This window comes from Salvelinus sp. IW2-2015, unplaced genomic scaffold (genome assembly GCF_002910315.2).
Source record: "Salvelinus sp. IW2-2015 unplaced genomic scaffold, ASM291031v2 Un_scaffold1131, whole genome shotgun sequence".
Taxonomy (NCBI): domain Eukaryota; kingdom Metazoa; phylum Chordata; class Actinopteri; order Salmoniformes; family Salmonidae; genus Salvelinus; species Salvelinus sp. IW2-2015.
In genome coordinates this window covers 356,189-365,708 of record NW_019942744.1, presented here as the reverse complement: position 1 = coordinate 365,708, position 9,520 = coordinate 356,189, and positions in this window count along the sequence as shown.

Sequence of the window (9,520 nt, the reverse complement as noted above, 5' to 3'; positions counted from 1 at the left end):
CTGTGGGTCTGCCTACTGTTGGTTGTCACTCTGGCCTTGGCCTAATAGACCTGAAACCGATAATGAACGTTTCCTAAAGCTGAGTGGGGTGTGTTGTGATGGGGCGCTGCAGGGCCGTGCACCCCTAAGGACGGATGGGGTGACCCAGCCACAGTGTGTGTGCAATAAAAAGAGCTCGTAATGGAGTAATGGGGGGATGCACTGTTTCTGTGTGTTAATGTGTAGGAGGTTTATGTGTGTTTTTATTTAAACTTTTGATTTCCAAACCTTTTAGGATGGGAAGGAAGAAAAAAGATGAAGGAAGTTGTGTTGGGAGAGAGAGTTGAGTATTTGACTAGACTGGTAGTGGTCAGGCGGCTCGGGCTGAAATTTGATATAGAAGTGTCTTAATTACGACAATCAAAAGTTAAGTCTTTGTTACTTTATTTGTATAGAGTTGTTCATTTGTTACGCTGTTGGTAAAGCTGTAACACAATATTGATTATTGAATTATCATTGATCTAGTTCAGTCTTATAATCAATTAAACATATTCAATAACGATCTCTTTGTCATGCCCTGACCTTAGAGCCTTTTTATGTCTCTATTTGGTTTGGTCAGGGTGTGATTTGGGATGGGCATTCTATGTTTTGTTTTCTATTTCTTTATTTCTTTTTTGTTTGCTGGGTATGGTTCTCAATCAGGGACAGCTGTCTATCGTTGTTCTCTGATTGGAACCATACTTAGGTAGCCCTTTTCCCTCCTTTCAGTGTGGGAAGTTGTCTTTGTTTGTGGCACTATAGCCCTTAAGCTTCACGGTTGTTTTTCATTTGTTGTTTTGTATCCGCTCGATCATCTTCGAAATAAAAAGAACTCCGCTCACCACGCTGCACCTTGGTCTTCTTCCAGCATCGTCCGTGACAGAACTTCCCAACTAAAAAGGATCAAGCAGCGTGGTAAAAAGGAGGACTGGACATGGGATGACATCCTGGACGGCAAAGGATCCTGGACATGGGAGGAGATCCTGGCCGGAAGGGATCGCCTTCCATGGGAACAGGTGGGAGCAGCCAGGAAGGCGGAGGCAGCTGGTAAAGGGGCCCATCGTTACGAGGGAACACGGCTGGCAAGGAAGCCCGAGAGGCAGCCCCCCCCCCCCCCAAAGAAAAAATTGGGGGGCACACGGGGAGATTGTCGGAGTCAGGTTATAGACCTGAGCCAACTCCCCGTGCTTACCGTGGCGAGCGTCGTACTGGTCAGGTTGTTTTTCGTTTGTTTTGTTGGCGACATTTTAAATAAAAAGAGAAATGTACGCTTACCACGCTGCACCTTGGTCTTCTTCCAGCATCGGCCGTGACACTCTTACCTAGCTTGATGACTGTGTGCATTTTTGCTTCCTTTTTGTATTTCCAAATACACAGGGCTATAAGGGCCATGGGTCATATTAGATTGTGTAGAAATTCAGGCAATGAGCTCAAGACGTCCCAAAAAATGCGAAGACCCCAGACCCCCTGCCAAGTTATGTCCCCCCACTTCTAAACCAGAGTTGCACCCCTGTGCACAAGTGTCCCAAAGCTGAGGGAGTGAAATTATGGAGGGTGTAGGGGCTGATTAGACCCTCCGATAGCCACTTTGATYAGTCAGCTACATTGCRGGCTAGTGGTATAGATGCGGAAATGCGCTCAACTGTTACTGAGGTTTATATCTTGTAAAATGACAGGGGGTATTTGTTCATTTGAATTCCATGCTCGTTGTATTATTTAAATGTGGAACATGATTTAGCTCATTCAAGTCAGTGTCCTGAAGTCAGTGTCCTGAAGTCAGTGTCCCGAAGTCAGGGTCCTGAAATCATTGGTCCACCCCTAGCCAGATGAGTCAGAAGGTCCACCTCAGGAGAAAAATTCTGGTTTAAAGCTAATTTCTTGTAAGGTGTATTGAGGATTTCTTTAAAGTTGAAACAGACTCAAAATTCGACGACTTGATTAGATGTTAATTTGAGATTATTTGGGCATGAAATGTAGAGTATGCTAACTCGGGAAATTGAATTACATTGGTTTATGTTAAGAAAAATCCTAATATTAATTACAGTGCCTTCGAAAAGTTCAGACCCCTTGACTTTTCCCCTCATCAATCTACACACAATACCCCATAACGACAAAGCAAAAACAGGTTTTATCAATTTTAGCAAATGTATTACAAATAAAATACTGAAATACTTATTTACATAAGTATTCAAACCTTTGCTATGAGACATGAAAGTGAGCTCAGATGCATCTTGTTCCATTGATCATCTTTGAGATGTTTCTACAACTTGATTGGAGTCCAACTGTGGTAAATGTAATTGTTTGGACATGATTTGGAAAGGCACACACCTGTCGATATAAGATCTATTGGAATTTTCCAGTGCCTTTACAATTTTCCAGTACCTACACTGTTTTCTTCGAAGTAGTAAGCAGATCAATTAGGGTTAACCATTAGACATATGTAAGCTGAATGTAAGCAGAATCAATATAGGGTTAACCATTAGACATAGTAAGCTGAATGTAAGCAGAATCCCAAAAAAAGTGTTAAACAATCTAAATATATTTTACCTTTGAGATTCTTCAATGTAGCCACCCTTTGCTTTGCTGACAGCTTTGCACACTGTTGGCATACTCTCATTCTGATCGAAACCTCCATTGACAATTCACAGCAAGCTCTACGAGGAGCGCTTAATGATCTATCAACTGGATGATCTCATTAAGAGTAACGCTGACCAAGATTACGACGAACTTGAAGGAGAGGAAAATGAACAAGCATAAACGCGATTTGGAAGAAAATAACAACGACTCATATACCTTGGCAGAGATCCTGAGCACAATAAACCACAAACAAGGAAGAGATAAGCCGTTGACATACGCAGAGTCCCTCTGTCAGACCATCGATCGGCAGACAGCGCAACCTATGGTTCCTCTACCAGTGGTGAGCGTTGTTTCTACAACAGAGGGCAGGGACACCGGGAACAATGTCAGGGACAACACCCCAGTACGTAAGATGGTTTGACACACACGTCAGGGGAAGAAGAAATCCACTGCCACCCCACGATACCTACCAATTGAGATCCAGGATGTACCCCAAGTCCAACAGGAGCCAATTGTCTTAAACTTATCAAGTAAGAGCCTGACACTACGCCACCTTGGTGTTCTCAATAAGGGGTTATCATTTGTACCTACTACATACAATAATGACTTTGATGTCCAGATAGATCTATTCAAGTTTTCCGTAATCTTTGATTGCGTGAGTTCTTTAAAAAGAGTGACAAGAGCATTACCAACATGTATTAAAAGCAATTGATTGGACATGATTTGGAAAGGCACCTAACCCTAAGGTCACACAGTTGACAGTGTAACAATACTGCTAGTACGACTCGAACCCAGGCAAGAGAAACACAGCAGCAGGTAAGGGTAAATCCAGAACTTTACTTAGTCTTAACAGAAACAAGGCAACCACACAAGAGCACACCAATAAAACATGAACCTAAGCAAAGATACAGGCCAACTGAGGACCTAGATAACAAGGCAACCAGGTGAACAGAGAAGGTAATTTAATTTAACACAGGTGAATCCAAAAAGTAATAATCAGGGTAACCTGGAAACTAGAAACAGGATAAGGGTGCCCTCCAGCGGTAACCTAAGGGAACAACAATCAAATAACACAGAAACTGTGACAGACGGTGCGTATTAGAGCAAAAACCAAGCCCTTACGGTGAAGCATGGTGGTGGCACATCATGCTGTTGGGATTTTTTTCAGCAGAAGGGACTAGGAGACTAGTCAGATCGAGGGAAAGATATACGGAGCAAAGTACAGAGAGATCTTTGATGAAAACCTGCTCCAGAGCGCTCAGGACTTCAGACTGGGGCAAGGTTCACCTTCCAACAGGACAACGGTCCTAAGCACACAGCCAAGGCAACGCAAGAGTGGCTTTGTGACAAATGCAAGGACACAATTAGCTTCGAAAAATGGCATTCCTGCGTATTTGTGTCAAGTAAAAAAAGTTACGGACTGAATATGTTTGCATATCTTTTTGTATTGCATAAGGTGTCAATGTGGCCAAAGCCACATTCCCTCTGCATGTGTGTGCAGATAACAACATACCAATATACAATAGTGTAATAGTAAGTATAGTCTCCCGGGTGGCGCAGTGGTCTAGGGCACTGCTCGCAGTGCTAGCTGCGCCACCAGAGTCTCTGGGTTCACGCCCAGGCTGGGCTGGGTTCCGCGCCAGGCTCTGTCGCAGCCGGCCGCAACCGGAGATCCGTGGGGCGACGCACAATTGGCATAGCGTCGTCCGGGTTAGGGAGGGTTTGGCCGGTAGGGAGGGTTTGGCCGGTAGGGATATCCTTGTCTCAGTATGTAAAAAATGTAATAAAATGTATGCACTTACTGTAAGTCGCTCTGGATAAGAGCGTCTGCTAAATGACTAAAATGTAAAATATATATAAAGTAAGCAAGATATTCAAAGTATACAGGAGCTTTTCAACCAAACCATATCGCACATAATGTTGCCACTTGAATAATGCAAGATAGCCCATCTGTATATGCTCTACGGACTATCTAAATAGTGTTACCCAATGCAAGGATTCACAAATGTGCAGACATTTTTACATTGTGTGCAGTAAAAAATAATTGCTATTATAACAAAATCGCGGTGTGCTGGTTTTAATTTTTGAATCAGCATGAGGCTTCGGAGAGCCATTCTCTTTATTCAATACCACTTAGTATGTGGTGTAGAAGTGTCCCAAACTACCTGGTTGATCTATTTAATCACCCTGCAGGCCAGCATGGCCTGTGCCATAAGATAGAAGAGATGGTTTGTAACTCAGCAGTAGAGACCACAGGGTGAATGCAAAACATCATGAAAATGTCACTCTGTTTTCCTCATCACTGCAAAATCAACAGACTTTTTTTTGTTTCAAATAAAGAAATTGACATTACACGTTAAGTATATCAACTTGCCTATATAATGTGACAAATAAACAATAGAAATGTTTTACGGTAGAGTTACCCTCATCTACTCTTTCTTCCCCATACTGCAATAACACTGCAATATTCATAGAAGTGTTATAACTGATTCCTTCGGGTGTTTTAGATGTCTTATGTATACCCCCTTCAAGTAAAAAGTTACTGTAACAACATGGTAAGATGGACATTAACAAAAATGACATGGAGTAATGATTATATTCTGGTGTCTTTAGGAATTATTTAATAAACACCACTTTCTGTGACTTTTGCTACCAGATAGTCACCAATTATTCGTAATATGTCTATACCGTTACGCAAACGAAGCACAGCTCAAATGTCAAAGTACTGTATGACATTTTATTTGACCCAGGTTTACTAAGTAAGTAGCAGTCACAGTCCATCATAACCACATAATGACTTGTTTACCATGGAAAGCATGTGGGTCAATTGCAACCAAAGGGCAGAACTTAACCTTTTACTGCAGTCGGCTGAATCAGGGTCACAGATTGATTCTCGGTAGTCTTAAACAAATCTACTTTGAAGCAAAAGATAACACTTCACACGCATTGTTATGGCTTAAAAAAATGAAACACCTGTACCATGTCAGATATAGATTTGAAATGTATTAACATTTTAAGTTTGTATCGCAATATTACACTTTATATACATCCCTGAAGACTGAAAAATAACAAAACTGTTTGACATAGAAACAGAGGATATCTGTCATGATTTTTTTTTAAATAAACATGAATTATAAAATGATGAAACATATTAATAGCATTCTACCCATGAGGCCAAACGGGCGCTTTTGGTATTTGACTTCAGGAAAGGGCTACCATTAGCTGGGCGTTAGCAATGGATTTCTTAAAAGGCTACTAACAGGAGATTATAGTCACCTGCATGTTAAAGGACAAATTCCGTTTTTTTTTAACCATATCTCTATTTTATGTAATGGAATGCTATAGTAGGATTTCACTTGGTTTTGAGAAACTTACCCCACCAGCGATATATTCTTCAGGCTCGTTCTTCTGTGTGGGGGCATCGATAAGCATGGCCAAGCTCTCAGTATAGTAACGCAGGTCTTTAGATGTTGTATACATGAAATTGTGTCATTCCAAACTTTTGACGCAATATTTCTATTCCATTTTGTTGGACTCGAGGAATACTTTCCGTGTGCAAGCATGCACATGCTTTCTATCATCATTGATGGTTTAATGAAAGATCAGACGTCAATAATCTGGCTGCCACCGATGGTTGTAATAGGCCTGGTAAATTTAAGGTAAAACGGGATTTTAAAAGTAGGTGTTACCAATATCTAGGGGTTGACTGCTAAAAAATCCCATATTACAACAGGCCCACTGGGCAAAAAATGGACCAGCCCTTATGGTCTGGTKAATTTTTTGCCCAATGGGCCTGTTTTAATATGGGATTTTTTAGCATAATGATCATTATCTGGCTAATGGAGGCTGGTGTGTTAGAAATGCCAGGGCTGATTTGAAGTTCCAGTCTGCCCCTGTCAATATAACTGGGTTTTTTCAGAGCACTAGTAGAAGCATTAGTGGAATATAAGTTTGCACTCTTTACTTTAATGCCCCTATAGCTTGAACAAGTAGAACATTATTTGAAAGATTTGATAAATCTCAAGTCTTTTTGCGGATGCATTTTTGTACAGTACCAGTGAAAAGTTGACACACCTACTCATTCAAGGCTTTTTCTTTATTTTTACTACTTTCTACATTGTAGAATAATAATGAAGATATCAAAACTTTGAGATAACACATGGAATCATGTAGTAACCAAAAAAGTGTTAAACAAATCAAAATATATTTTTCATTTTAGATTCTTCAAAGTAGGCATCCTTTGCATTGATGACAGCTTTGCACACTCTTGGCATTCTCTCAACCCGCTTCATGAGTTGGTCACCTGGAATACATTTCAATTAACAAGTCTGGCTTGTTAAAAGTTAATTTGCGGAATTTCTTTCCTTCATAATGTGTTTGAGCCAATCAGTTGTGTTGTGACATGGTAGGGGTGGTATACAGACGATAGCCCTATTTGGTAAAATACCAAGTCCATTTTATGGCAAGAACAGCTCAAATTAGCAAAGAGAAATGACAGACCATCATTACTTTAAGAAATTAAGATCAGTCAATACGGAACATTTCAGAAACTTGATGAAACTGGCTCTCAAGAGGACCGCCACTGGAAAGAAAAACCCAGAGTTACCTCTGCTGCAGAGGATAAGTTAATTAGTGTTACCTGCACCTCATAAATTGCTTCAGAGTTCAAGTAACAGACACATCTCAACATCAACTGTTCAGAGGAGACTGTGTGAATCAGGCCTTCATTGTCGAATTGTTGCAAGAAACCACTAAAGGACACCAATAAGAAGAAGAGACTTAAAATCTGTCCTTTGGACTGATGAGTCCAAATTTTTGGTTCCAACCGCCATGTCTTTGTGAGACGCGGAGTAGGTGAACGGATGATCTCCGCATGTGTGGTTCCCACTGTGAAGCATGGAGGAGGTGGTGTGATGGTGGGGTGGGGTGATGGGGGGGGGGGGTGCTTTGCCGGGGACACTGTCCCTGATTTATTTAGAATTCAAGGCACAATTAACCAGCATGCTTACCACAGAACTCTGCAGTGATATACCATCCCATCTGGTTTGCTTTAAATGTTTTAATTAATTAATTAATTTAACCTTTATTTAACTAGGCAAGCCAGTTAAGAACAAATTCTTATTTACAATGACGGCCTACACCGGCCAAACCCGGACGACCCTGGGCCAATTGTGCGCCGCCCTATGCTTATAGAGACTATCATTTGTTTTTTAACAGGACAATAATACTTTTTTTATGGTGGTTTTTGAGCAGTGGCTTGCTTCTTCTTGTGAGCGGCCTTTCAGGTTATGTCGATATATAGGACTCGTTTTACTGTGGATTAGAATATTTCTATCTGTTTCCTGCAGCATCTCCACAAGGTCCTTTGCTGATGTTCTGGGATTGATTTGCACTTTTCGCACCAAAGTACGTTCATCTCTAGGAGACAGAACGTGGCTCTTTCCTGAGCGGTTTGATCGCTGCGTGGTCCCATGGTGTTTATACTTGCGTACTATTGTTTGTACAGATGAACGTGGTACCTTCAGGCGTTTGGAAATTGCTCCCAAGGATGAACCAGACTTGTGGAGGTCTACAATTTTTTTTCTGAGGTCTTGGCTGATTTCTTTTCATTTTCCATGATGTCAAGGAAAGAGGCACTGAGGTTGAAGGTAGGCCTTGAAATACATCCACAGGTACACCTCCAATTGACTCAAATTATGTAAATTAGCCTATCAGAAGATTCTAAAGCCATGACATAATTTTCTGGAATTTCCCAAGCTGTTTATAGGCACAGTCAACTTAGTGTAAGTAAACTTCTGACCCACTGGAATTTGTGATACAGTGAATTATAAGTGAAATAATCTGTCTGTAAACAATTGTTGGAAAAATGACTTGTGTCATGCACAAAGTAGATGTCCTAACCGACTTGCCAAAACTATAGTTTGTTATCAAGAAATTTGTGGAGTGCTTGAAAAACAAGTTTTAATGACTCCAACCTAAGTGTATGTAAACTTCCGACTTCAACTGTACATCCAGGAGCAAATATTTTCATAAAAGTCACACAATTTCCATCTGTTTGTAAAAGTAGTGGTTCTCGTTATATAAATTATATTTATATATAAATTAGATTTATATATAAATTATATAAATAAATTAACGAACATTTCTAAAAACCTGTTTTTGCTTTGTCCTTATGGGGCATTGATAAGGGAAAAAACTATTTCATCAATTTTAGAATAAGGCTGTAACCTAACAAAATGTGGAAAATTCAAGGGGTCTGAATACTTTCTGAAGGCACTGTAACATCTTTGAAATTGTTGCATGTTGCATTTATATTTTTGTTCATTATAGTTGATTCAGAGTTGCTTTTGGTATTTTAACCTGTTTGTAATGAACGCGTCTGGTGGGGATAGACAAAATCATCACGAGCACGCGGATGCATGCGCGGAACCGGTTTGGTTAGCGTGCAAAACGGTGACGTGTAACATTCTACCTGCTGACGAAATGCAGTGTTATGTAAAGCCAGTAGTTTTCGAAAGTGTAAGACTTMMGGGGTTTTCATTAGTATCCACAGKCACAAAGTCAAAATATTATGGCTATATCATAAAAAATGTGCAACATCCCGGAGTCACCTCTTCACGGTTGACGTTGAGACTGGTGTTTTGCACGGACTATTTACTGAAGCTGCCAATTGACAGACGTTTTTCCATACCACTGCATTTCGTCATCTATCCCCGTAGGTAGAACYCAACACGTCACCTATTTAGATYGTTTGCTCAATTGTCGTGAATTCTGTTTTGTAGCCATCTTCTCACATGGTTTGGAACATAACTTTTATATACAGTWGCAGTGGCGAGCCYTCTTTCAGGGCAGAGCTCCACCTGCGATGAGACCCTATTTTTAGCAGAAATGAGGCTTTCCTGTTATGCATGTTATTTGGCATTAA